We start from the raw sequence: 26672 nt of genomic DNA on the forward strand, positions 1-26672 counted from the left end.
ACCTGCCTAGAAGATCAGAAATGCTGTTAACAGGCTATAAAAAAGGGACAGGCTGTGTTAGAAATGTTACAGAAAGAACGATCTGAAAAGGCTGAGAGTAAGGCGGGGGAAGACTCTAAGTAAAACAAGAACTAGAAAGGAATTTATCCATAACACAAAGAACAAGGTCAGAAAAAAAAATTCCACTTGCTCCCAGTTGAACACCTGACCTTCAACATTTGCTCACAGAAAGAGAGTGCTCATTAAGACAACTTCCTTAAGAGAGTCTGCCTTATCTGCTGGCTTTATTCCAAGAGAGGAGTCAGTCTCCAGCATTAAGTTACTTTTCCCCTTGATCTCCAGCATTAAGTTACTTTTCCCCTTCATCATCATTAACATGGAGAGTGCCTTTGATCCTGTCCCCTCAGCAGCCAGTTTCTGCCCCTATGGTAAAAATGCCCCAGATTTGGGGACAGGGGGTGCCTAAAGTAGTTTCAAAAATGTCTACAGCAGAGTATGAGTAACTTTGTCTTTCTAGACAGAACAGGCTTTGCTCTAAGATGATAAGAGGTGAAAGTCTTGACATAGGCTCTTCACCTTACTCCAATAAGGGGTTGTGACCAAGGTCAAGATTAATGTTTTCTTTTCCATGGGCCTTTAGCCCTCTGAGACAGTTTGATAAAGGGCCACTGTTGAGGTCCTGAAAGTCCCAGGTGAACTGGTTACAATTCTTTTGTCAGTCTTTTGATGAAAAAATCATGTAAAAACATTAAATGACTTTCAAAAGTTACTAGGAAGAAGAAATTGAATTTGACCCTATATTAAAATGCCTAAAGTAGATTTACAACCACTCTATGAGATCCTGAAAGGAAATTCTCAGGTTACATCACCCTGTGCTGTAACCAAGGAAGCAAAATCATCCTTGAGAAAAGTAGAAGAAAGACTGGAAAAAGCAATGCTAAGAAGGTAAAAGGAAAAGGAGGTTCTCTTTTTGTGTATACTGAGAACTTTTCGTCAGCCTACAGGAGTGCTATGGCAAAAAGGACCACTACTGTGGATTTATCCCCATATTTCTCCGAATAAAACCCTTGAATATTTTTCCTCTGCTGTCGAACAGCTTGCTATGTTAGGTGTTAAATCTTGTATTCAGCATTTTGTTATTTTGTCCAAGAAAATTATACCATATACTACCACTCAGGTGGAAACATTGTGTGCCCTGATAGATGACTGGGCCATATTATGCTGTAGTTTTGATGGAGAGTTTGAAAATCATTATGCTAAGGATCGTTTGTTACAATTTTTTACTGAACATCCTGTGATCTTTCCTAAATTCGCTGCCTCAGAGCCTTTGTCTGGAGCGTTAGATATTTATAGAGATAGCTCCAAAACAGGTGTAGGTGCCTATATGGTTTATTCTCAAGAACCAGTATTAATTCAGTACAGTCCAGGCACCCCCCAAATTGCAGAATGTAAAATTGTATTGGAAGTTTTTAAAAGATTTCATGATTCTTTGAATATAATTTCTGATTCTGCTTAAGTAGTTAATGCTCTGCGCTCACTTGAAATTGCAGGGCCAATTATGTCGACTAGTACTGTGGGTCAAATTCTTTTAGTATTACGAAAATTGTTTTGGGCCAGAAAAAATAAGGTTTTCATACAACATATCCGAGCTCATACTAAATTGCCTGGTCCCATGGCCAATAATAACATCCTGATGGATGCTAGTACTCGTAGAAAGTTTATTTTTCATGCTGCTCTGGTTGATCTCGCTAGAGAATTTCATCAAAAGTTTCATGTTCCTGTTTTCACTCTTCAACAAAAATTTAAAATCTCTAGAGCTGCAGCTCGTGATGTTGTATAAAGGTGAGAATTGTGTTCAGTTACACCTCCTTCCTCATGTGTGAATTAACCCTCGTGGTCTGATCCCGCGAAAATTTTGACAGATGGATTTCACATACATATCTCAATTTAGAAATTTAAAATATGCTCATGTTTCTGTTGATACCTGTTCCCGTATTATACATGCCCCTCTGATGACTGGTGAAAAGGCTCGTAATGCCATTAGTCATTGCTTACAGACATGGGCAGCCTGGGGAAAGCCTGATAGTCTCAATACAGACAACGGTCCTGCCTACACTGTAAACTCCTTTCACACATTTTGCCAGACAGTGCAGGTCAGTCATAGTACTAGATTGCCATACAATCCCCAAGGTCAAAGAATTGTGAAAAGAATAGATCGTACCTTAAAAGAGCTCTTTCAAAAACAAAAAGGGGAAATTGCCAATGGCAGAACACCAAGAGAACAGTTGTCTTTAGCTCCTTTTACTCTAAATTTCTTAATTTTAGATGTGCATGGCCGCACTGCTGCGGATCGCCATGCTGCTACTAAACCTATGGCTAATGCAGACTTAAAGTGGAAGGATGTTTTAACTGGTGAATGGTGTGGCCCAGACTCGTAATTTTGAGATCTAGGGGCGCTGTTTGTGTTTTTCCACAGAATCAAGACAATCCAATATGGGTGCCTGAATATTTGACTTGCAAACTGCCTCCTGCTATTCGTGAAGATGAGACTACGAACCCTACCATTACTGGTGGAAATGGTAATCCAGGTTGATTCACTCACTCTGTGTGCCATTGCCAGATACTGGCCAGTACTTATCCCAATTCACAGCAATTCTACTGTTTTCCAACTTTTTCTGTACATCCTGTTTGCATGATGTTCCTTGTATAGCGCCAAATGTAGAATTGCCCCAACGGTATACTGCCACTAATAATTCTTTGTTACATACATTATGTTTCACTCTTAAAAATTCCTCCCAGCATTTTATATGGTTGTGAAGGACCACATTGGCCAATTGGTTAGATCCTATGAACAATAGTGCTGTGGGCACTGGAACCATCCTGGCTGCTTTGAGTCAAATTGCCCAAGTAGCTTCTTCAGGCAGTGAAAACACATCAATCAATAATTCTGCTAAGTTGAACATTACAACTTTGATTAGGATACATAATTGTAGTTTTTCATGTATTACTCTTTACAGGTTAACTTTTCTCAGTATTCTAACAGAACAAAGAAATCCCAAATTATCTAAAAGGAAACTGGTCCATGAAAGCAGAGCAATTATCAAGACAATTGCTGATACAGATTCCTGTCCTTAACAATACTAGAATGGAACCCATCACGTTTAGAGATTTCACATCATGGATTACCAATGCTCTCTTTTTTTTAAAGAATGGGCTAGCATTTTTGCCTGGGGAGCCATTGTCCTCTTGGGATGTGGAGTATGTCTATGGCTCTTTTGCAGTTTACAACGAGAACATGACAGACACAAAGCGATTGTTTACCAGGCTATGGTTGCCATTGAAATTGGTGCATCTCCCAATATATGGCAGGCCTCTTTAAAAAATTAAGAGTTTGCCCTAGACTATATTTTGTCACTGTCATGTGAAGTCATTATATCCAGAGACGGACACCATTCCTCAGGTTCAGACCAACCTAAGACAGGGGCTTGGTGTCGATAGGGTTACACAAGGACAAGTAAGGCTGAGTCCTGGAGAAGAACGACCTAAGACAGAAACAATGACATATACTGATGTGACACCAAGATCTAGACAGTCATTTTTAGAAAACAAAAAAGAGGGAGATGTAGGGAGTGTCTAAAGATGGCTCCGACATCTTGTGGTTGTTAGTGATAAACACCTACAATGTGCATGTATTGACATTTCTCCGGCAGTTATCAGACTGGAGTGATATTCACGCTAATAAGGTATTTCATACTCCACCAATCCCCAGAGGACAAATTTACAACCACAGCCTTTCTTGTATTTAGGGGGAGTGCCTTTTTTCCCTCGGGGCCCCCCTCATCAAGAATGAGGTTTTCCTGAAATAAAGGCTGTTGAGAAGAATCCAACGGTGATGTGTCTTCCTTGCTGGTCGAGGTGGGCACTACACTAATAGAAGAAAAGATGGGGAAGAGTCTTCAACACATGGGCACTGGAGAAAGTTTCCTGAAAAAAAAAAAAAACATGACTTATGCTCTAAGATCAAGAATTGACAAATAGGACCTCATAAAATAGCAAAGTTCTGTAAGGCAAAATACATTGTCATTTAGACAAAACTGCAACCAACAGTTTGGGAAAACATTTTTACCAATCCTATATCTGATAGTGGGTAATATCCAAAATATACAAAGATCTTAAGAAGTTAGACTTTAGAAAGCAAAAACAGAATTAAAAATGGGGTACTGTGAGTTACAAAACATTCTCAGATGCAGGTTATCAAATGGCCAAAAACACATAAATAAATGTTCAACATCCTTAGTAATCAGGGAAATTCAAATCAAAACAAATCTGAGCGTCTACCTCACACCAATGAGAATGGCTAAGATATAAATCTCAGGTGACAGAAGATGCTGGTGAGGATGTGGAGAATGAGGAACACTCCTCCATTGTTGGTGAGATTTCAGACTTGTACAACCCTTTGGAAAATCACACTGAAGTTTCCTCAGAATATTGGACATTCCATGAATGAGGACGCAGCTACAACTATCCTGAGCATATACCCAAAATATTGTCCAACATACAATCGAGAAATATATTTGTCTGTATTCATAGCAGCCATATTTAAAATAGTTAGAAGCAGGAAAGAACCCAGATGCCCTTCAACAGAAGAATGGATACAGAAATGTGGTACATCTACAAAATGGAATATTACTCAGCTGTAAAAACAATGACTTCATGAAATTCTAGTCATATAAAAGGAACTAGAAAATATCATCCTGAGTGAGGTTACTCAATCACAGAAAAACACACTTGATATGCATTCATTGATAAACAGATATTAGCCAAAAAGCTTGAAATACCCATCATGCCATACACAGACCACATGAAGCTGAAGAAGGATGACCAAAATGCAGATGCTTCACTCCTTCTTTAAAAGGGGAACCAAAATACCCGTGACAGGGGATAAGGAGGCAAAGTTCATAAGAGTGACTGAAGGACCTGCCATTCAGAGCCTGACTCACATGTAGCCCATATATGTACAGACACCAAAACTAGTTAAGATGGATGAAGTTAAGAAGTGCAGACTGACAATGACTGGATATTGATCCCTCCTGAGAGACACAGCCAGAATATGTCAAATACAGAGGAAAATGGAAACAGCAAACCACTGAACCAAGAACCAGAACCCGGTTGGAGGAATTAGAGAAAGTATTGAAAGAGCTGAAGTGATTTGCAACCCCATAATAATAACATTGCCAACCAACCAGAGATACCAGGACCAAACCACAAGAGAAAGACTATACATAGACAGACCCATGGCTCCAACTGCATATGTAGCAAAGGATGGCCTTGCTGGGAAAAATGTAATGAGAAACTCTTGTTTCTACCAAGGTAGGACCCCCAGTGTTGGGGAAAAAGGGGAAGTGTGGGGAGGCCATGGGTGGGAATGTGAACTCCCTTACAGAAGAGTAGGGGGAAGGGTTAAGGGGCTCATGGACTGAAAACATGGACAGGGAATAACATTTGAAATGTAAACATGAAATCTCCAACAATGAGAGAGAGAGAGAGAGAGAGAGAGAGAGAGAGAGAGAGAGAGAGAGAGAGGAAGAAGAGGAAGAAGAAGAAGAAGAAGAAGAAGAAGAAGAAGAAGAAGAAGAAGAAGAAGAAGAAGAAGAAGAAGAAGAAGAAGAAGGAGAAGAAGAAGAAGAAGAAGAATTTTAAACAGAAATAGAACTAAAGTTCCATTCTTCTCCATTCCCTCTCTTCGTCAGCTGTTGTTTAGGCAGTAGTTTTAGTGAGATGATATAAGTGTAATTTCTGGTGTTACATTGAGACACCATCTCATAGAAAACTTTAGTCTCTTACAATCTTCATGCTTCCTCTTCGGTAATGTTCCTCAGCCTTGAATCATGTGACATTTTGTAGATATAGTCATTGAGACTGGGCTTGAAATTACTATCCTGCATTTTTTATGGCTGGGATTTTTACTGTGATGTTTGTTCCAGAGACTGTAATTAATTCTGTATATAAGGACACATGGCTTTGATTGTTGTTAGATATGATACTGGCTTAAGTAAGTAAGGGGCTGTACATTCTCCTTCGCACCCACAGCTTCAATAGTCTTATATACATGGCTACATTTCTACTACAAACGATTTTCATTGAACAGGACTTAAGCCAAGTTAGAGAGCTGTTGGCTATCACCAAGCTATTTACGCCATTGCACTGCCCTTATGGTTATACTGCATGTTTATCATTGTGTTTTACAGGCATGATGTGAACAATCATTTGAAACTGACAAGACTGATGATTGTAATAACAGGTTATACTAGAAATTTGACCTGTGCCTGGCACATCTTCCAGTATAAGAATATTGATTTTCTGATAGGTAGGGGGATGTAAAAGTTAAATTTTGTTTAACAAAAAAGAGGAAATTAAAATTTTCCTCCTATAGCATGTTTAATTAACTGAAGCAAAATAAAATATATTTACTTGATGTTGGGGAAATATCATTTAACAATATAATTCTAACTCTTTTTTTTTAATCTATTAGCCATTTCTGAGTTTTTTGCCTTTTTTTGTAGACTGTCACATTTTAAAAACAATTGTCAAAGTTTCCACTCCTTGGTTAGATTCTAAGAATGAGAATTGGCACATCTCCCTGGAGTAGGTCAGGCATTGCTCTCCTTTTGGGTATTTAGGCTTTCTTTGTGGGAGAGTCATGGGGATTGTAGTCTCAGAAGAGGCTCAACTCTTATTTTGAGAATTTTTTTTAACTTGAGTATTTCTTATATACATTTCGAGTGTTATTCCCTTTCCCAATTTCTGGGCAAACATTCCCCTCCACCCTCTCCTTCCTTATGGGTGTTCCCCTCTCAACCATCCCCCCATTGCCGCCCTCCCAACAACAGTCTAGTTCACTGGAGGTTCAGTCTTAGCAGGACCCACGGCTTCCCCCTCAACTGGTGCTCTCACTAGGATATTCATTGCTACCTATGAGGTCAGAGTCCAGTGTCAGTCCATGTATAGTCTTACGGTAGTGGCTTTGTCCCTGGAAGCTCTAGTTGCTTGGCATTGTTGTACATATGGGGTCTCAAGCCCCTTCAAGCTCTTCCAGTTCTTTCTCTGATTCCTTCAACGGGTGTCCTATTCTCAGTTCAGTGGTTTGCTGCTGGCATTCGCCTCTGTATTTGCTGTATTCTGGCTGTGTCTCTCAGGAGCGATCTACATCCGGCTCCTGTCTGTCTGCACTTCTTTGCTTCATACTCTAATTGGGTGGCTGTATATGTATGGGCCACATGAGGAGCAGGCTCTGAATGGGTGTACCTTCAGTCTCTGTTTTAATCTTTGCCTCTCTCTTCCCTACCAAGGGTATTCTTTTTCCCCTTTTAAAGAAGGAGTGAAGCATTCACATTTTGACCATCCGTCTTGAGTTTCATTTGTTCTAGGCATCTAGGGTAATTCAAGCATTTTTGCTAATAGCAACTTATCAATGAGTGCATACCATGTATATCTTTCTGTGATTGGGTTAGCTCACTCAGGATATTTTTCAATTCCAACCATTTTCCTAAGAAATTTCATAAAGTCGTTGTTTTTGATAGCTGAGTAATATTCCATTGTGTAGATGTACCACATTTTCTGTATCCATTCCTCTGTTGAAGGGCATCTGGGCTCTTTCCAGCTTCTGGCTATTATAAATAAGGCTGCGATGAACATAATAGAGCATGTGTCTTTTTTATATGTTGGGGCATCTTTTGGGTATATGCCCAAGAGAGGTATAGATGGATCCTCAGGCAGTTCAATGTCCAATTTTCTGAGGAACCTCCAGACTGATTTCCAGAATGGTTGTACCAGTCTGCAATTCCACCAACAATGGAGGAGTGTTCCTCTTTCTCCACATCCTCGCCAGCATCTGCTGTCACCTGAGTTTTGAACTTGGTCATTCTCACTGGTGTGAGGTGAAATCTCAGGGTTGTTTTGATTTGCATTTCCCTTATGACTAAAGATGTTGAACATTTCTTTAGGTGTTTCTCAGCCATTCGGCATTCGTCAGCAGTTAATTGTTTGTTTAGCTCTGAACCCCATTTTTTAATAGGGTTATTTGTCTCCCTGCAGTCTAACTTCTTGAGTTCTTTGTATATTTTGGATATATCTGTTGGATATAATTTGGCCATTATCTGTTGTAGGATTGGTAAAGATCTTTTCCCAAACTGTTGGTTGCCGTTTTGGCCTAACAACAGTGTCCTTTGCCTTACAGAAGCTTTGCAGTTTTATGAGATCCCATTTGTCGATTCTTGATCTTAGAGCATAAGCCATTGGTGTTATGTTCAGGAAATTTTTTCCAGTGCCCATGTGTTCCAGATGCTTCCCTAGTTTTCTTCTACTAGTTTGAGTGTGTCTGGTTTGATGTGGAGGTCCTTGATCCACTTGGACTTAATCTTTGTACAGGGTGATAAGCATGGATCGATCTGCATTCTTCTATATGTGGATCTCCAGTTGAACGAGCACCATTTGCTGAAAATGCTATCATTTTTCCATTGGATGGTTTTGGCTCTTTTGTCAAAATTCAAGTGACCATAGGTGTGTGGGTTCATTTCTGGGTCTTCAATTATATTCCATTGGTCTATCTGAATATCTCTGTACCAATACCATGCAGTTTTTAATCACTATTGCTTTGTAATACTGCTTGATATCAGGGATAGTGATTCTCCCTGAAGTCCTTTTATTGTTGAGGATAGTTTTAGCTATCCTGGGTTTTTTGTTATTCCAGATGAATTTTCAAATTGTTTTGTCTAACTCTTTGAAGAATTGGATTGGTATTTTGATGGGGATTGCATTGAATCTGTAGATCGCTTTTGGTAAAATGGCCATTTTTACTATATTAATCCCGCCAATCCATGAGCATGGGAGATCTTTCCATCTTCTGAGGTCTTCTTCTATTTCTTTCTTCAGTGTCTTGAAGTTCTTATTGTACAGATCTTTTACTTGCTTGGTTAAAGTCACACCGAGGTACTTTATATTATTTGGGTCTATTATGAAGTATGTTGTTTCCCTAATTTCTTTCTCGGCTTGTTTCTCTTTTGTGCAGAGGAAGGCTACTGATTTACTTGAGTTAATTTTATACCCAGCCACTTTGCTGAAGTTGTATATCAGCTTTAGTAGTTGTCTGGTGGAACTTTTGTGATCACTTAAATATACTATCATATCATCTGCAAATAGTGATATTTTGACTTCTTCTTTTTGGATAGGAATCCCCTTGACCTCCTTTTGTTGTCTGAATGCTCTGGCTAGAATTTCAAGAACTATATTGAATAAGTAGGGAGAGAGGGGCAGCCTTGTCTAGTCCCTGATTTTAGTGGGATTGTTTCAAGTTTCTCTCCATTTAGTTTAATATTAGCAACTGGTTTGCTGTATATGGCTTTTACTATGTTTAGGTATGGGCTTTGAATTCCTATTTTTTCTAGGACTTTTATCATGAAGGGGTGTTGAATTTTATCAAATGCTTTCTCAGCATGTAATGAAATGATCATGTTGTTTTGTTCTTTCAGTTTGTTTATATAGTTGATCACATTGATGGTTTTTCGTATATTAAACCATCCTTGCAAACCTGGGATGAAGCCTACTTGATCATGGTGGACGATTGTTTTGATGTGCTCTCGGATTCGGTTTGCCAGATATTTATTGAGTTTTTTAGCGTTGATATTCATAAGGGAAATTGGTCTGAAGTTCCCTCTTTGTTGGGTCTTTGTGTGGTTTTGGTATAAAAGTAATTGTGTCTTCATAGAAGGAATTCGGTAGTGATCCATCTGTTTCAATTTTGTGGAATAGTTTGGATAATTTTGGTATGAGGTCTTCTATGAAGTTTTGATAGAATTCTGCATTAAACCTGTCTGGACCTTGGCTCATTTTGGTTGGGAGACCTTTAATGACTGCTTCTGTTTCCTTAGGAGTTATGGGGTTGTTTAACTGGTTTATCTGTTCCTGATTTAACTTCATTACCTGGATTCTGTCTAGGAAATGTCCATTTCCTGTAGATTTTCAAGTTTTGTTGAATATAGGCTTTTATAGTAAGATCTGATGATTTTTTGAATTTCCTCTGAATCTGTTGTTATGTCTTGCTTTTAATTTCTGATTTTGTTAATTTGGACGCACTCTCTGTGTCCTCTCGTTAGTCTGGTTAAGGGTTTATCTATCTTGTTGATTTTCTCAAGGAACCAACTTTTGGTTCTGTTGATTCTTTCTATGGTCCTTTTTGTTTCTACTTGGTTGATTAAAGCTCTGAGTTTGATTATTTCCTGCCTTCTACTCCTCCTGGGTGTATTTGCTTCTTTTTGTTCTAGAACTTTTAGGTGTGCTGTCAAGCTGCTGACATATGCTCTTTCCTGTTTCTTTCTGCAGTAACTCAGCGCTATGAGTTTTCCTCTTAGCACAGCTTTCATTGTGTCCCATAAGTTGGGGAATGTTGTACCTTCATTTTCATTAAATTCTAAAAAGTCTTTAATTTCTTTATTTCTTCCTTGACCAGGTTATCATTGAGTAGAGCATTGTTAAATTTCCACGTATATGTGGGCATTCTTCCCTTATTGTTATTGAATAACATTGGCCGTGGTGGTCTGATAGCACGCATGGGATAATTTCTATCTTTCTGTACCTGTTGAGGCCCGTTTTTTGACCAATTATATGGTCAATTTTAGAGGAAGTACCATGAGGAGCTGAAGAAGAAGGTATATCCTTTTGCTTTAGGATAGAATGTTCTATAAATATCTGTTAAGTCTATTTGGCTCATGACTTCTCTTAGTCTGTATACGTCTCTGTTTAATTTCTGTTTCCATGATCTGTCCATTGATGAGAGTGGGGTGTTGAAATCTCCTACTATTGGGGTTGGGGATTTAGCTCAGTGGTAGAGCGCTTGCCTAGCAGGAGCAAGGCCCTAGCAAGGCCCTGGGTTCGGTCCCCACCTCCGAAAAAAAATAAAGAAAAGAAAAAAAAAAGATCTTTAAAAAAAAAAAAGAAATCTCCTACTATTATAGTGTGAGGTGCAATGTGTGTTTTGAGCTTTAGTAAGATTTATTTTACATATGTATTGCCCTTATATTTGGGGCATAGGTTTATAAGATTGAGAGTTCATTTGGTGGTTTTTCCTTTGATGAATATGAAGTGTCCTTCCTTATCTTTTTTGATGACTTTTAGTTGAAAATTGATTTTATCTGATATTAGAAAGGCTACTCCAGCTTGCTTCTTCCGACCATTTGCTTGGAAGGCTGTTTTTCAGCCTTTCACTCTGAGGTAGTGTCTGTCTTTCTCTCTGAGGTGTGTTTCCTGTAGGCAGCAGAATGCAGGGTCCTCGTTGTGTATCCAGTTTGTTAATCTATGTCTTTTTATTGGGAAGTTGAGGCCATTGATGTTGAGAGATATTAAGGAATAGTGATTATTGCTTCCTGTTTTATTCATATTTGGATGTGAGGTTATGTTTGTGTGCTTTCATTCTCTTTGTTTTGTTGCCAAGACGATTAGTTTCTTGCTTCTTCTAGAGTATTGCTTGCCTCCTTATGTTGGGCTTTACCATTTATTTTCCTTTGTAGTGCTGGATTTGTAGAATGATATTGTGTAAATTGGTTTTGTCATGGAATACCTTGGTTTCTCTATCTATGTTAATTGATAGTTTTGCAGGATACAGTAACCTGGGCTGGCATTTGTGTTCTCTTAGGGTCTGTATGACATCAGACCAGGATCTTCTGGCCTTCATGGTTTCTGGCGAAAAGTCTGGTGTGATTCTAATAGGTCTGCCTTTATATGTTACTTCAGCTTTTTCTCTTACTGCTTTTAATATTCTTTATTTTGTGCGTTTGGTGTTTTGACAATTATGTGACAGGAGGTGTTTCTTTTCTGGTCCAATCTATTTGGAGTTCTGTAGGCTTCTTGTATGCCTATGGGTATCTCTTTTTTTAGCTTAGGGAAGTTTTCTTCTATGATTTTGTTGAAGATATTTACTGGTCCTTTGAACTGGGAGTCTTCCCTCTCTTCTATACCTATTATCCTTATGTTTCATCTTCACATTGAGTCCTGGATTTCCTGTATGTTTTGAACCAGTAGCTTTTTCCGCTTTACGTTATCTTTGACAGTTGAGTCAATGATTTCTATGGAATCTTCTGCTCTTGAGATTCTCTCTTCCATCTTTTGTATTCTGTTGGTGAAGCTTGTATCTACAGCTCCTTGTCTCTTCTTTTTGTTTTCTATATCCAGGGTTGTTTCCATGTGTTCTTTCTTGTTTGCTTCTATTTCCATTTTTTAATTCCTTCAACTGTTTGATTGCATTTTCCTGGAATTCTTTCAGGGATTTTTGTGTCTCCTCTCTACGGTCTTCTACTTGTTCTCTAAAGGAGTTCTTCATGTCTTTCTTGAAGTCCTCCAACATCATGATCAAATATGATTTTGAAACTAGATCTTGCTTTTCTGGTGTGTTTGGATATTCCATATTTGTTTTGATGGGAGAATTGGGCTCTGATGATGCCATGTAGTCTTGGTTTCTGTTGCTTGGGTTCCTGCGCTTGCCTCTCGGCATCAGATTATCTCTAGTGTTACTTTGTTCTGCTATTTCTGACAGTGGCTAGACTGCCCTATAAGCCTGTGTGTCAGGAGTGCTGTAGACCTGTTTCCCTGTTTTCTTTCAGCCTGTTATGCGGACAGAGTGTTCTGCTTTCGGGCGTGTAGTTTTTCCTCTCTACAGGTCTTTAGCTGTTCCTGTGGGCCTGTGTCTTGAGTTCACCAGGCAGGTCTCTTGCAGTATAGAAGTTGGTCTTACCTGTGGTCCCGAGGCTCAAGTTTGCTCGCGGTGTGCTGCCCTCAAGCTTTCTAGGACGACAGCAACCAGGAAGATCTGTGCCGCCGTTTCTGGGAGCTTCAGTGCACCAGGGTTCCAGATGGCATTTGGTGTTTTCCTCTGGCGTCCGAGATGTGTGTGCAAAGTGCAGTCTCTTCTGGTTTCCCAGGAGTGTCTGCCTCTCTGAAGGTTTAACTCTCCCTCCCACAGGACTTGGGTGCAGAGAACTGTTTATCTGGTCTGTTTTTTTCTAACTCCTTTTAAATGATTAAAAGTCACAGATAGTTAGTAGCTGTCATACTGTGTAATGATTGTGACGATGATATATTCTCTGTTTTATGCAAATGCATAGTAATAATGAAAAAAATTATGTACCAAGTTTCATGCTTTAGGTATCTAATTGCATGTATTCAATTGTATCTAAGATAATATCATATTAGCTAGGTATCAAATGCATAATAATTATGATTAAATTATTAATTATATATTAAAATAAGCATACTAGAGTTACCAAGTGGAAATGGAAAATAAAATAAATTAGAGTAAACAAAATATATTTATTAAAATCCAAATGACGAAAACATTGTATATATACAAGCACCCTGGAGGTATATGTCACCTTAAAGTTTTATAGTGTGTTCTAGAGAGGTGGCCGAGCAGATAAATTTTCATGCCATGAAAAACCAAGAATCTAAATTTGATACCCACACATATATGTTTTGAAGATTTTCATATTTACTACATGACCTGAGCACATAAAAGCTTAAACAGAATATTAGTAATGAGACTAATAAGAAAAATAATAATAAGAAAAAGAAAAAAAAACAAAACCCTATGAATATTTTAATACAATAATGTATTGTATTGGCCTTAAAAAAGGAAATTCAACACATTTTCTTAGTAGATTAACTCTTCAAAGAAAAACTAAAAGTCTTTTACTTCATTCTATATGAAATAAAAAACACATGAGATGGATTGTGTAAAGGAAGAGAGAACAGCAAACTGTAAAATTAATATAGTCATTGCAGAGGAAAGAAAAAGATACTGAACCAAGGTTATATAAGTAAAAATTTGAAAGATTTACTGCATAATATTGACATATTTAATCTAAAACATCTTAAAAGATAAAGGAAAGAAAACTGGAAAAAAATGCCTGAATGTAGTCTCAGCACCGAGAAGGAGGCAAGATGTCTCAAATACAAAGATACACTGAAATACATGAGAAAATGATAAATAGGTTGATTTTATTATGGAATAAGTATTGTAGTATTGCCTTAGTGGTTAAGAGCACTTATTACTCTTTAGAGCAAACTTGTTAAGTTTACAACACCCATGAAGACACTTGCAACCAGCTGTAAAAGCATCTCCAGGGGATCTGATAACTGATCTCCCCAAGTGCCTGTGTTCATGTGCACAAATCTATACATAGACATTCACACATAACAGATCATTAAAATAAAAGATTCCTAAATATATTTTCTGCACAAATAATAAATAGTAAGCATACGACATATGAAAACACAATTGATGCAATGTAGTAAGAATGGAAAAAATCGCAAATAGTATGAAGAGTAAATTAAGGATTAATGCTTACACAGTTCAGTAAGCGAAAACGCTAAACTTCACAATTGAATTGCAATGTAGATGATAAAAAGAAACTAGCATTTGAATTTAAGAGTGAAACTATTTTAAAAATTATTTTATTTATTTACATTCCTGCCATTGTGCTATGTCCTTCCCACAGTTCCTCATCCCATTCCACCTCTTCCTCCCCTGACTCGAGGAGGATTCTCCCCAGATCCTGCCAGGCACCATAATCCCTGTGGCCTCAAGTTTCTCAAGGATTACGCCAGACCAAGCAGTCCTCTGCTATACATGTGTCACGGCCTCCGATCACCTTAGGTGCCCTGCCTGTTTGGTGGATCAGTGTCTGGGAGATCTCAGCGATTCAGATTAGTTGTGACTGCTTGTCTTCCTATAGAGGATGCCCTCCTCTTCAACATGTTCAACCCTTCCACTAATTAAAGAACTGACAGAAGTTAGAGATTGATACCTTTTTTAAAATATGTGTACCATTTAATTTTGAATGGTATAGTATGGTTTCTCATATAAAATTGATGGCAATATATATTTATTAGAGTCTTCTGAAATGGAAACTTGGCAGTATTTATACAAGTATTACATTACTTAACAGTCTTGACATCATTCCAACAATGTGTTTTGTAATTTATACAAAATATAATGTAAATAATCACCATTGAGTAGAGTGCCTGAGTCAGTGTACTTTCTGTAGCGAACTTTAGTTAATGAAAATGAAAATGATCTGAATGGCACAATTAGATTATTATTTAAACAAATGAGTATACTACCATTTATTAAATGCATGATATTCCATGAAGAAATTCCCCATGCACATGTATTCAAGATATATTGTTAATTGAAAAACAAATGACAGAATAATGCATTATTTAATGAAACTTGAAAAACAGAATATTTACATATATTCTATAATTTTGTCAATATTGAGTAAACCTGATAAAAGAGCAGGGGATGCAGGAGACAGAACACTGGCAGTTCTAGGGTAATTTGAGCTACACAATGAGACACAATTTTTAAAACAAATAGAGCAGATTTGAAAGAATATCTCCCAAATTTTCTTTGTGGTTACATTTAGAAGTTTTAAGAAAGGAAGTTATTCTTTGACAATTCCATACATGCACAAAACATGAATGTAAGCCCTCTATACTCTCAACCTCATCCTCCCCAACCAACATAATCTCTTTGGACTAAATCCTGATAGCACGTGAATATCTTTATATTTTCCTTCATGAACCCCTGGATATAACTTGAGCCTTTTTGGTGAACAAGGACATGAAGCTAAACATTTAACCCCTAGTAAGACACCAGTGGCTACATCATCTTTTATTTTCCAGCACTGCCCTTAGTAACTTTGAATAGGCAGGGTCAACATAATTTAGGGTCTGTTCAGATAGATGTAATTATTGTGAATTCCTGAGTGTCACAACTGAATATTGCTCAGAAGACAACACCTCACAGAACTCGTTACCTGTTAATTAGCCCTTTAAAGAAGACAAGCCCTGAACATCACCTTATCTCTCAACCAGAAATTATCTCCAATGGGTAATAATTTGAAATGAAAGCATACTTTTCTCCAAGGGACTCTCACTGGGTACACAATTCAATTTTAAGGGTAGACTGCATAAAAAGCACTAAGGGAACTCAAAATTATCTTTGGAGAATCGTTGTCTCATAATCCACCAGGACATTTCCTTCACAATTTCTTTTACCTTATTTTAATTTGTTTAATTATCTATTAATTGCTACTCTGTATGATTTTGTATATATTGTTTCCTGGCTTTATGTTTACTTAGAATTATCCAGTATGTGAATGGAAGTCTGGGTCCCTGTGTCTGTACCTGATTCTTGTGCCTTTTATTGGCTCTTTTCTATCTGCTTGTTTTGTTCTACTCCAGTTCATTAACCTTTACCCTAATTTTGTCCCTTAGATGATTTTTTGTTATCTACTGAGAGTCAGAAGGAATGTAGATACAGGTGACAGGAGAGGTATAGAAGAAGGGGGAGAAATAGAGGGTAGAGGAACCGTAAAAAATATATTGCATAAAAAAGTCTATTTTAAAGAAAAGAATTTTAAAAACATACTTTATATGGCCTGTCTGCTCCCTTTTCTCAAAGTCCTAACTAGTTTCATATCAAAAGTTTTAGTCACTTTCCAACTCACAGAAAGTGATTTGTTTACAGCCAATCTGGAACTGCAACTATATGAGTGAAGCTTCTGCACGCTTAAAGTAATGCAGTCTTTAAATGCTTTCAGAGACATCAATCCATTGGGGTATAGTGGGTATTTCACATGATGAATGTTACACATTTTCAATGGGAAGATATACATTTTTGATACTTCAGTTTTCATGAAACTCTTCAAGTTCAAATTAAAAGTTGTATGGGATATAGGTATGTTCCTTTGAAATTTTCACAATTTACCAAATAAAACTAAAATACCATTAATAAATCAGAATATATTGTATCCTAAGCCCATATCAATATAGCAATTAAGAAATAGAAGTAGATGTGAATTATTGGATAAAAGCTGTTTCTGGAGAGGCACTATTTTATTTCTGGCACAATTTCACTTCGTTGGTACATGGGTTAAATCAAACTTCTGTTAATGAAGGTCTTGCTGTAGAAGACCATACTTTCACTAAGGGACTCTCAAAACCAGTTGCAAAGAGCGCTAGCATTTCAATAAATCATCTGAAGCAATTTTGGCAATGTCTTTATAACACTAAAATGACTGCACAGGAGTTAGTCTTCATCAATATCTCTGCTTCAAAGGGAATACTCCTCATTTCATTGTGTAATAAAATTTCAAATTCAGTTTCATGTAATTAGATGATGATGGTGATGATGTCATTGTTGTTGTTGGTGGTGGTGGTGATGAAAATGATGAAGAAGAATTCAAAAAAAGAACTTTTGGGACAGAAAACAAAGCCCATACTATTTTCAGTGTTTTTCCTATCTTTAGTGTATATAAGATCGACAGTGAAAAATAATCTATAGTAAGTGCTATGTTGGGAAGGAAGAGGGTTAAGCTCATCAATAGCCGACAAAGCAACAGAAGAGGAAGCACATTTTGTCATGAGAAATTTATAACTATTCTACAAAAAATCATTATCATAACCATAGCAATGAATCAATTTAATTTTGTGAGGGAGCAAATTGACTTTCAGAGTTTAACCAATATACATAAAGTTATCATGGACAGAGTGCGATCCATAGCTGTCAGTACAAAAGCCCATGAATTTTAGATCTTGGTCTCCTAGGATTTTTAAAATGAATGACATAATGAAGGCAATGTGCAACCCTGAATGTCTTGCCATATCAGTCACAAAGACACCATACTACATGTTGTGTATCAGGATAGACCTTTTTTCTTCACATGTATTCAGAGTTTCAAAGATTAAAATGGTTGAGGTTAAGAAGAGGGCATTTTTCAGGTTGCATTGACCTCTCCAGTGTGCAGTTTGGTTTTGGTGGATCATTACAGTGTTTAATTTTATTTTATTTGAACAGGTGATAGAATTTATCTGTACAGATTAATGACCCTCAGTTTGATATTTCCATAATGCAGACACCATGCACTGAACTAATGTAACATTGACTTTCCTGCAACTTACCAAAAGTGAGGATACTTTTAGGGGAAAAAAGTGACTTGCAGAGGTTACAACAAGTCTTAATAGATTTTCAGAATTTTTTATTTTGGAATTTTTACTTATTCTTCATACATATATACAATGTACCTTGATCACACCTATCCTAAACTTGGTTCTACTCTTTCCAGAACATTCTCATTCCAGTTTCATGTTCTTTATATTTTTTTCTTTTCTTTGTAATCCATTCCTTTACTGAGTACTGCGTGCTGGGATGTTGCCTAATCTTGTCTTAATCATGTGCTGGACTTGTGAATACGAGGGTAGATGCAGTGAGTCCATAGGTCCAATAACTGTGTCATGTCCAGAGGTCACGATTGCATCCTCCCAATCCTCACATTCTTTCTTCTCATTTTCTGCAATGTTTCCCCAGCCGTATGATCAGCTTTCATCTTCTCACAGTCTTAGCACTTATACCAGTTACACATATCAGCAGTAATTGTTGCACAGTACACATACACATTTCTCTGACCACAGCTCATGAAAGCTGTAATCTATGGACAAAAACAATAAGAATTGGAAGACAGTTTGACAACATGGTCATTTAGCAAAACAGGAGAAGTAGGATCCTCTCTACAACCATTTGAGACATGGGAAACTTTGACCATGTTTACAACATGAGATCTGACTTCCCTTCTATAGAAGAGGATTCAAAGTCAAACAAACTGTAGTTGTCTACTTTCATAAGATTAAGGCATTTGTCCTCACAGTTCTATTCTTTTCAATTGGGACAATGATATCTAGCTTCATCAATATCCATTCCAATTATGTAATTTTTCTCTTTTTCTGGTTACATAAACGTCTAGTGTCTATATATGTCATTTATCCAATTTTGTAACATGGATATTGTGAACAGTGAGAAGATAAACTCATTTAATAAAGGTATCATAGAAATATATAGGTAGATACTTTCAGGTACATATTCTTTCAGTGGTACTATTGAATCACAAGTGATTTCAGTTTTTAGTTTCTATATTGATTTCTATAGTAGCTATATTAAAATTTAGTCCGAGCATCTGTATTCTAGGGTACATTTTTCAGCAACACAGTATAAACATTGTCATTTGTATATATACTTAACCAATGATTTGTGGGTTTAGTATTTTTCCTGTACATTTTGATAATTTTTGTGCTATTATTTTAAGCATTTGTTCTAGTATGTAATATATTTTTGAAGAATAAGTTATTGGGTCTTATTCAATGGATATGATCCCTATGTCAGATAAAGAGTTGGAAAACTCCTTCTTTAATGATAAGGTAAATCGCATGGTCATTGCACTGAATCTTCTGCTGAGTTTCAAGTGCTGTTCATGCATATATATATATATATATATATATATATATATATATATATATATATATAAACTAGAAATATCTATGGGAAGTTGAAGGAAAGGAAAATGTAAGACCAAAAATATGTTATATGTTATATATATATGGAATCTTCTGTTCCTGTATTTGTTCATGATAAAAAGGCATGTTATTAAATGGGAAATAACTTTTCTGTTCACTACTCTAGCTCAATCTTCAATTTTCAGTTATATTTCGTTTGCCTACTCTCCTCGTTTGTGGTACATCTATGCCTGCCTTCTGAAGAAAATTGCAGTGCTAGACCCTTATTTATGACCTCTTGTGATAAGGAAAGAGAAACTAAACAGCTATCCTAATAGAAGTCCACAAATAGAGATTGGATTTCAACACAGTATTTATCTACAGTGAGACTATAATCTAGGAGATTACTGAAAAAGATGTAGCAAATTTAGTAATTATTTTTTTTAATTTCCATACCAAACGCTGCCCCTCCCTTGTCACTTCCTCACAGAGTCTCTGTCCCACTCCTCTTCTCTCCTAAGATGATGACACACCTAGTTATGGCCCCAACTCTGAAACATCAAATCTCTTCAGAATTAGGCACATCCTCTCCAACTGCAGTTAGACAACGGAACCCTGTCTGGGAACAGATTCCTCGGTCAGGCTACAACTTTTAGGACTTCCCCCACTCAAGTTTTTGCGGAAGCCACATGAAGATTGATCTACATGTCTGCCACATATGCACCAGGGGCCTAGCTACACCCTGTGCATCATCTTTGGTTAGGGCTCAGGCTCTAAGAGTACCCCGGGGACTAAGTTAGTTGACACTGTTGTTCTTCCTGTGCAGTTTCTATTGCCTTTTGGGCCACCAAACTGTCCTCAAGCTCCATCCACTGTTTGGCTGTAGGTGTCTGTATCTGCCTGAGTCTGCTGCTGGGTGGGGTCTCTCAGTACAACATGCGCCTATCTGCGAGTGTAATAGAACAACATTAATAATGCCATGAATTGTTGCTTGACTATGGGATGGATCTCAATTTCACTGGCAAGTCACTCAGTCGCTGATTTTCTTTTAGACTTGACGAATTTTACGTTGAATGCTTTGTGGGTGTACTGGTGTCTTTAACCCTCCACTGGTGGTACTTCCTTGCCACAGGAGTTGACCTCTTCATGTTCCATATCACCAATGTAAGTCACAGCCTAGGAAACCCCCATTGATTCGTGGGTACCTACCCTATCCCAGGACTCTTTCTCACCCTGGATATTTCCCCTACGTCCTCATCACCATAAGTTCAAGATTTCCTTTCCTTCTCATGACTATCTGGCCATATCTCCTGTCCCTTCCCACACATAATTCATTCTCTTCTCCCTTCCTTCTTCCAACCAGTTCCTTCCCTCAATCTCCCTCCAAGACTATTTTATTCCCCATTCTAAGTGAGAGTCAAGTACCTGCATTTAAGCCTTTCTTCTTGTTTATCCTCTTTGTATCTATGAGGTTTGTGGAGGGTATCCTGAACTTTATGGATAATATGAACTTATAATTGAGCAATTTCAAAAACCCTGCAGAAACATATTTTTATAGTAGTATATCAACATTGAAAATTATATTTCAGTATGAGTGAATGTCAAGAGGGGCAAAAATTAAGCAAAAAGCAACTTAAAATATAAATCAAATCACATTTTTTCCAGCTGATATTCTTATAATAATAATACTCTTCTACCATAAATAATTATTACCTCACAGGCAATTTTTTAAATGATACCACAATTGGAAGATAAGTGATGTTTTTAACAAATAATTATGCAGAGTATGACTAAGATCAAATAAGATAAATATATTATTTTGATATCACTTGCTGGCATTTTATCTCAAACATGATGTATATTGCATTAAAAATTAAGGTCTTATCCCAGCTCCAAAAAAAAGAAAGAAAAATAAGGTATCAGTTTTCAATTTTAGTATTTATTTTAACCTAACCTATAAAGTGACAGGTTGCCTTATGTCATGTTTGCAGACATTGAACTTCATCCTACCTCCCTCAGTTCTTTTTCCACACCGCTTCTATGCCTCTCCTACTTATACTATACTGTCTGCATCATTCTTACTTCTACATTCATATCCCACATGCTCGATATATTCCAAACCACACTGTTTTAACCCCACTTTCTAATCTCATGTGACCCATTCCTGTTTAATAAACTCAAACGACCCACAGCTTCACCTAAATGCAATTACATTAAAATTAAATTGCACATCTAAGACCCTAATACTGAGTTGCTGAATGATCTAGTCACATAGCAAGCTCTCTGAAGGAACTGAAAATAACAAATATTTGCTTTCATTACAGGAATAAAGAAAAGGCCAGCTCACTGCACAATCACTAGATATCATGGAACAATTCTGCCAACACTAAAAAGGGAAATCTCATAAAGAGCCCGGTACCCGAGTCCACAGTTTCTTACCTTCTGTTTCATTGTGCACACTCTGGCCACAATTTCATTACAACCAGGTTGAAACCAAAGGTATTCTCTGCACCAAAGATCCATTTCTATTATATTGTCATATTCAGCCATGTTCAGTTAAATTTAAGCACCGACCACACCAAAGGCCGGGTTTATAATGTATCAAACAGAAACCTGAGAAGAAATGCTACAAAAATACATTCATAACTAGTAAATAAACAAAAGGTCTTTTACTAGTTTAAACACTGCATCTATCCCTTTACATTGTCTTGAATGTTTCTGGGTATATTCACAAGCCAAGAAAAATGTGTTTAAGTCAAGAAACAACTTGTAAGATTTACTTTTCTCTGTCTATTATATAGACTATAAAGACTAAATTTAGATATCAATGCTTAATAGAAAGCAATCTTACCTGTTGTGTCCTTTCACCTGTTTCTCCAATGTTTCTTTTTTATAATTGAAAAAAAATATAGTTAACTCTGTTATTTAATATTTTCCCCGGTCCACTTCAATTTCTACTTCAATTCTGAGTGATAAGTCTAACTGGGATCTGATTATATATATTGGCCACATACGTATTTTTCTTAAAAATCCTGAGGCAATGTTTTATATGCCTGAAAGTATTCTTTTGCGAGAGCATTATTCTGGAAATTTAGTTCATCACTTTACATGGTTTTCTCTGAATGAATTTATTATTTGCTAATTTGTTTTAAATTTTTAGGAGTATTGTGTGTGTGTGTGTGTGCCTGTGTGTGTGTACATACACACATACATGTATATGTATGCTTGCTAATTCAACTTTAATATGAGCATAGAAATTGCTTGAGTCATATTGATAATTTATGGAGATAGTGTATTTTAGTATATGCTGTACATAAACTTGAAAATACATTATGTATATTTCTTCAAATGCAATGTTTAAATGTGTATATTCGATCTAACCTACTAATTGCAGTTTTAGCATTTTCCAACATTAATTTTAACTTATTAGGTGTCTAGAAAGAAATACATGGAATCATGAATCATCTCTTAACTCCAACTGTAAGTAGACTCAGTGATATATCTTTTTTTTTTTTTTTGTTTTTTTTTTTTTCGGAGCTGGGGACCGAACCCAGGGCCTTGAACTTCCTTGGCAAGCGCTCTACCACTGTGCTAAATCCCCAACCCCATGATATATCTTGCTTTTATACATGATTGCTCACATTTGGTTCATTAAGTATATGTTTAATTTGCTCTATGTATATTATAAGTTTGTGCCACATTGTTTATATGTATTCGTTGATAATTTACTTCTGTCAACAAAAATTAAAAATGAATGATTTATATACATTATTTTCAAAATCTAAGATCATTCAGTTTCTTCCATAATCAAATACCATAATGTATAAATATCAGAAACATTTCTTGTTTGTGGCTATTAACAAAAATTATTTGATGTACCATTACTACAAACATATTTGATATTATCCATTGAAGTTTTTTCAAGGAGTTGTCTAACTTTTAATAAAGGGAAGTATAGTAAAATTGTTAGTATCTTTCATTCTCAAATGATATCAGTATTTTTTCAATCTATATTCCTTTAAATTGAAAAATAGATTTTTGTTTATATAACTCATAACAAAAAGAAACATGTTGGCTATAGACAGCAAAAGAGACCAAAGGAAGTTAATGCCAAACTCTAACATTTGTGCCAATATCAGAAATGGGAAATGATATTTTACTGTATGATTAATTTAATGACAGAAAATGTCATTTTTATTTAATAATTTTCCTATTTTCTGTATTTACATTTCAAATGTTATCTCTTTTCCTCCCTCTCCCATAACCCCCAGCAGATACATGGCATCGCTGAGGATGTTCCCATTCCCACCAATCCACTTCAACTTCAATGCCCCGGCATTACCCTACATTGGGAAACAAGTCTTCACAGGATTAAGGGCTTTTCCTTTCAACGATGTTAGACAGTGCAATCCTCTGCCACATATGTGGCTGCACTCATGGGTCCCTCAATCTTTACTCACTAGTGGGTGGTTTGATCCCTCAAATTTCTAGTGGGGTCTGGTTGGTTGATATTATTGTTCTTCCTGGGGTTTTGCAAACCCCTTCAGCTCTCTAACAACTCCATTGAACCCCCTTGTTCTGTCCAATGTTTAGCTACAATCATCCTCACCAGTGTCAGTAGGGTTCTGTCAGAGTCTCTCAGGAGATATCCTTATCTGAGTCCTGTCAATAAGGGCATGTTTGCATCAGCAATAGTGACTGGTTTGTGTGACTGCATATGGGACAGATCCCAACAAGAGGCAGTCTCTGGTTGACCCTTTCTTCAGTCCCTGGTTAACTCTATATCCTTGTATTTCCTACCATGAATATTTTTTATCCCTTCTAAGAAGGAATGTAACATCTGCATTTTGGTCTTCTTTCTGCTTGGGCTTCATATGACCTGAGAATTCTTCCTTGTGTATTCCACACTTTTGGGCTGATACACACTTCTAATAAATGTTTACCATTTGCATTCTTTTGTGACTGGGTTACCTCACACAGAATGATAATTTCTACTTCCATCTTAAGAATTTTATACAAACTTTGTTTTTGATAGCTTAGAAGAACACAGGTGTGTAAATGTACCACATTTCCTTTATCCATTACTATGTGGAGAGACATCTGGTTTCTTTTCAGCTTCTGGCTATTATAAAAAAGAAAGGTGCTCTCAACCTGTAGCATCACGTGTCCTTCTTATATGTTGGAGATCTTTTGGGTATATATCCAAGAAGTGGGTTTGTGGTATCCTCAGGTAGTCCTATATCCAACTTTGTGAGAAAACTCCAGACTGATTTCCAGAGTGGTTGTACAAGCTTGCAATCTGACCAAACATGGAGGAGAGTTTGTCTTTCTCCACCTCCTTGCCAGCATCTGTTGTCATCTCATTTTTTTACTTTAGCCATTCTAACTGGAGTGCGTGTAACCTTAGAATTTTGTGATTTGCATTATCCTGATGGCTAAAGATGTTGATATTCCTCAGTAGAGAATTCTGTTTTTAGCGCTATACAGCATTTTTGAAAGGACTATTTGAGTCTTTGTATAGATTGATTCTATCCCTCTATCAGATGGAAGATTGGTAAAGATCTTTTCGTAATTTGTTGATTGTACCTTTTTCCAAATGCCACAGCCCTAGCCCTACAAGAGCTTTATGAAGTCCCATTTGTAGATTCTTGATCTTGGAGTAAAAGCCATTGGTGTTCTGTACAGGAAACTTACCCACTTTTTCTTCTATTAGTTTAAGATTATATGTCATTTTTTGTGGAGATACTTGATCCACTTCGACTTCCGCTTTGTACAGGGTGATACGAATTGATAGATTTCCATTCTTCTACATGGTAACCTCCAGTCGAATGAGAAACATTTGTTGAAAATGTTATCTTTCCATTGGATGGTTTTGGTTCATTGTCAAATATCAAGTGTCTATAGTCCATTGATCTACCTCACTGTCTCTGTACCGTTCAGATCAATTTTTATTAATATTAATATTAATATTTCAAATTGGTCTTTCTAACTCTGTGAAGAATTGAGTTGGAATTTTGATGGTGATTGCCTAGAATCTGTTGACTGCTTTTGGCAAGATGGCCATTTTTACAATATTAACCCTTCCCATGCATGAGCATGGGAAATTATTCCATCTTATGAGACCTTCGTCAATGTTTTTTTTTTTTTTTTCAGAGACTTGAAGTTCCTGTCATACAGAATTTCACTTGCTTGTTTAGAGTAAACCTGAGGTATTTTTTTTCTTTTTTGTGACTATTGGGAAGACTGTTATTTCCTTAAGTTCCCCTCAAACTGTTTATCCTTGAAGAAGAATGCTATAGATTTGTTTGAGTTAAGTTCACATCCAGCCACTTTGCTGAAGTTGTTTATCACCTGAAGGAGTTTTCTGGTGGAAATTTTGGGGTCACTAAAATATACAATCACATCATCTAAAAATCGTGATATTTTAGCTTCTGGCTTTCTAAATTTTTCCATTTTGCCCCGTGTTTTTTTCTATTTTCTGTGAATAAGACTTCCAGTACCATACTGAAGGAGTAAGTAGAGATTAGGCAACCTTTTCCAGTCCGTGATTTTTGTGGTATTGCTTCAAATTTCTCTCCAGTAAGTTTGATGCTGGCTACTTTTTTTTTTTAATACTTACTATGTTTTCGTATGGCCGTTGAATTCCTGATATTTTCAAGACTTATAACATGAAGAAATATTGATTTTTTTAAATTTTTATCAGCATCTAATAAGATGTTCATTTGCCACCCCCCGGAGGTTTGTTTACATAATTGATTCTTCTATATGCTGACCTCCAGTTGAACCATAATTTCGTGAAAATTCTGTCTTTTTTCCATTTCGTGGTTTTAGCACCTTTGTCGAAGACAAAGTGACTGTAGGTGTGTGCATTCATTTCTGGATCTTCAGGCTAGGATATCTGGTGAAATTTTCAATTACCATGGATGGAGAAACCAAGACATTCCATGGCAAAGTGAAATGTACACAATATCTTTCCACAAATCCAACCCTATAAATGATAGTAGATTGAAACTTCCAACCCAAGGAGGGAAACTACACCGTAGCAAAAAGTAGCGAAATAATCTTTCAACAAACCCAAAAGATGGTAGCCACACAATAGTAGTTCCCTTTCTAACAACAAAAATAATAGAAAGCAATAGTCCATTTCATTTAATATCTCTTAACATCAATGAACACAATTCCCCAAATAAAAAGACATAAACTAGGAGACTGAATACGTAAAGAGGACCCAAGATTTTGCTGCATACAGGAAATACACCTTAGTGACAAAGAAAGAGTATCTCAGGGTAAAAGCC

The 26672-nt window shown here is 36.7% G+C and overlaps 1 long non-coding RNA gene across 3 annotated transcripts in view; it reads right to left on the bottom strand.

The window, feature by feature from the left end:
• Nucleotides 1–3777: 3777 nt before the first annotated feature.
• The window catches only part of LOC120099735 (uncharacterized), a 64708-nt gene continuing 41813 nt past the window's right edge, over nucleotides 3778–26672 (bottom strand). For all 3 annotated transcript variants that reach the window (XR_010062166.1, XR_010062167.1, XR_010062168.1), the window contains exon 4: nucleotides 3778–3984. This is a non-coding gene — a long non-coding RNA (uncharacterized LOC120099735). The remainder of the gene's footprint in view (nucleotides 3985–26672) is intronic.

The sequence above is a fragment of the Rattus norvegicus genome (assembly GCF_036323735.1).
Source record: "Rattus norvegicus strain BN/NHsdMcwi chromosome Y unlocalized genomic scaffold, GRCr8 chrY_unlocalized_20, whole genome shotgun sequence".
Classification (NCBI taxonomy): Eukaryota; Metazoa; Chordata; class Mammalia; order Rodentia; family Muridae; genus Rattus; species Rattus norvegicus.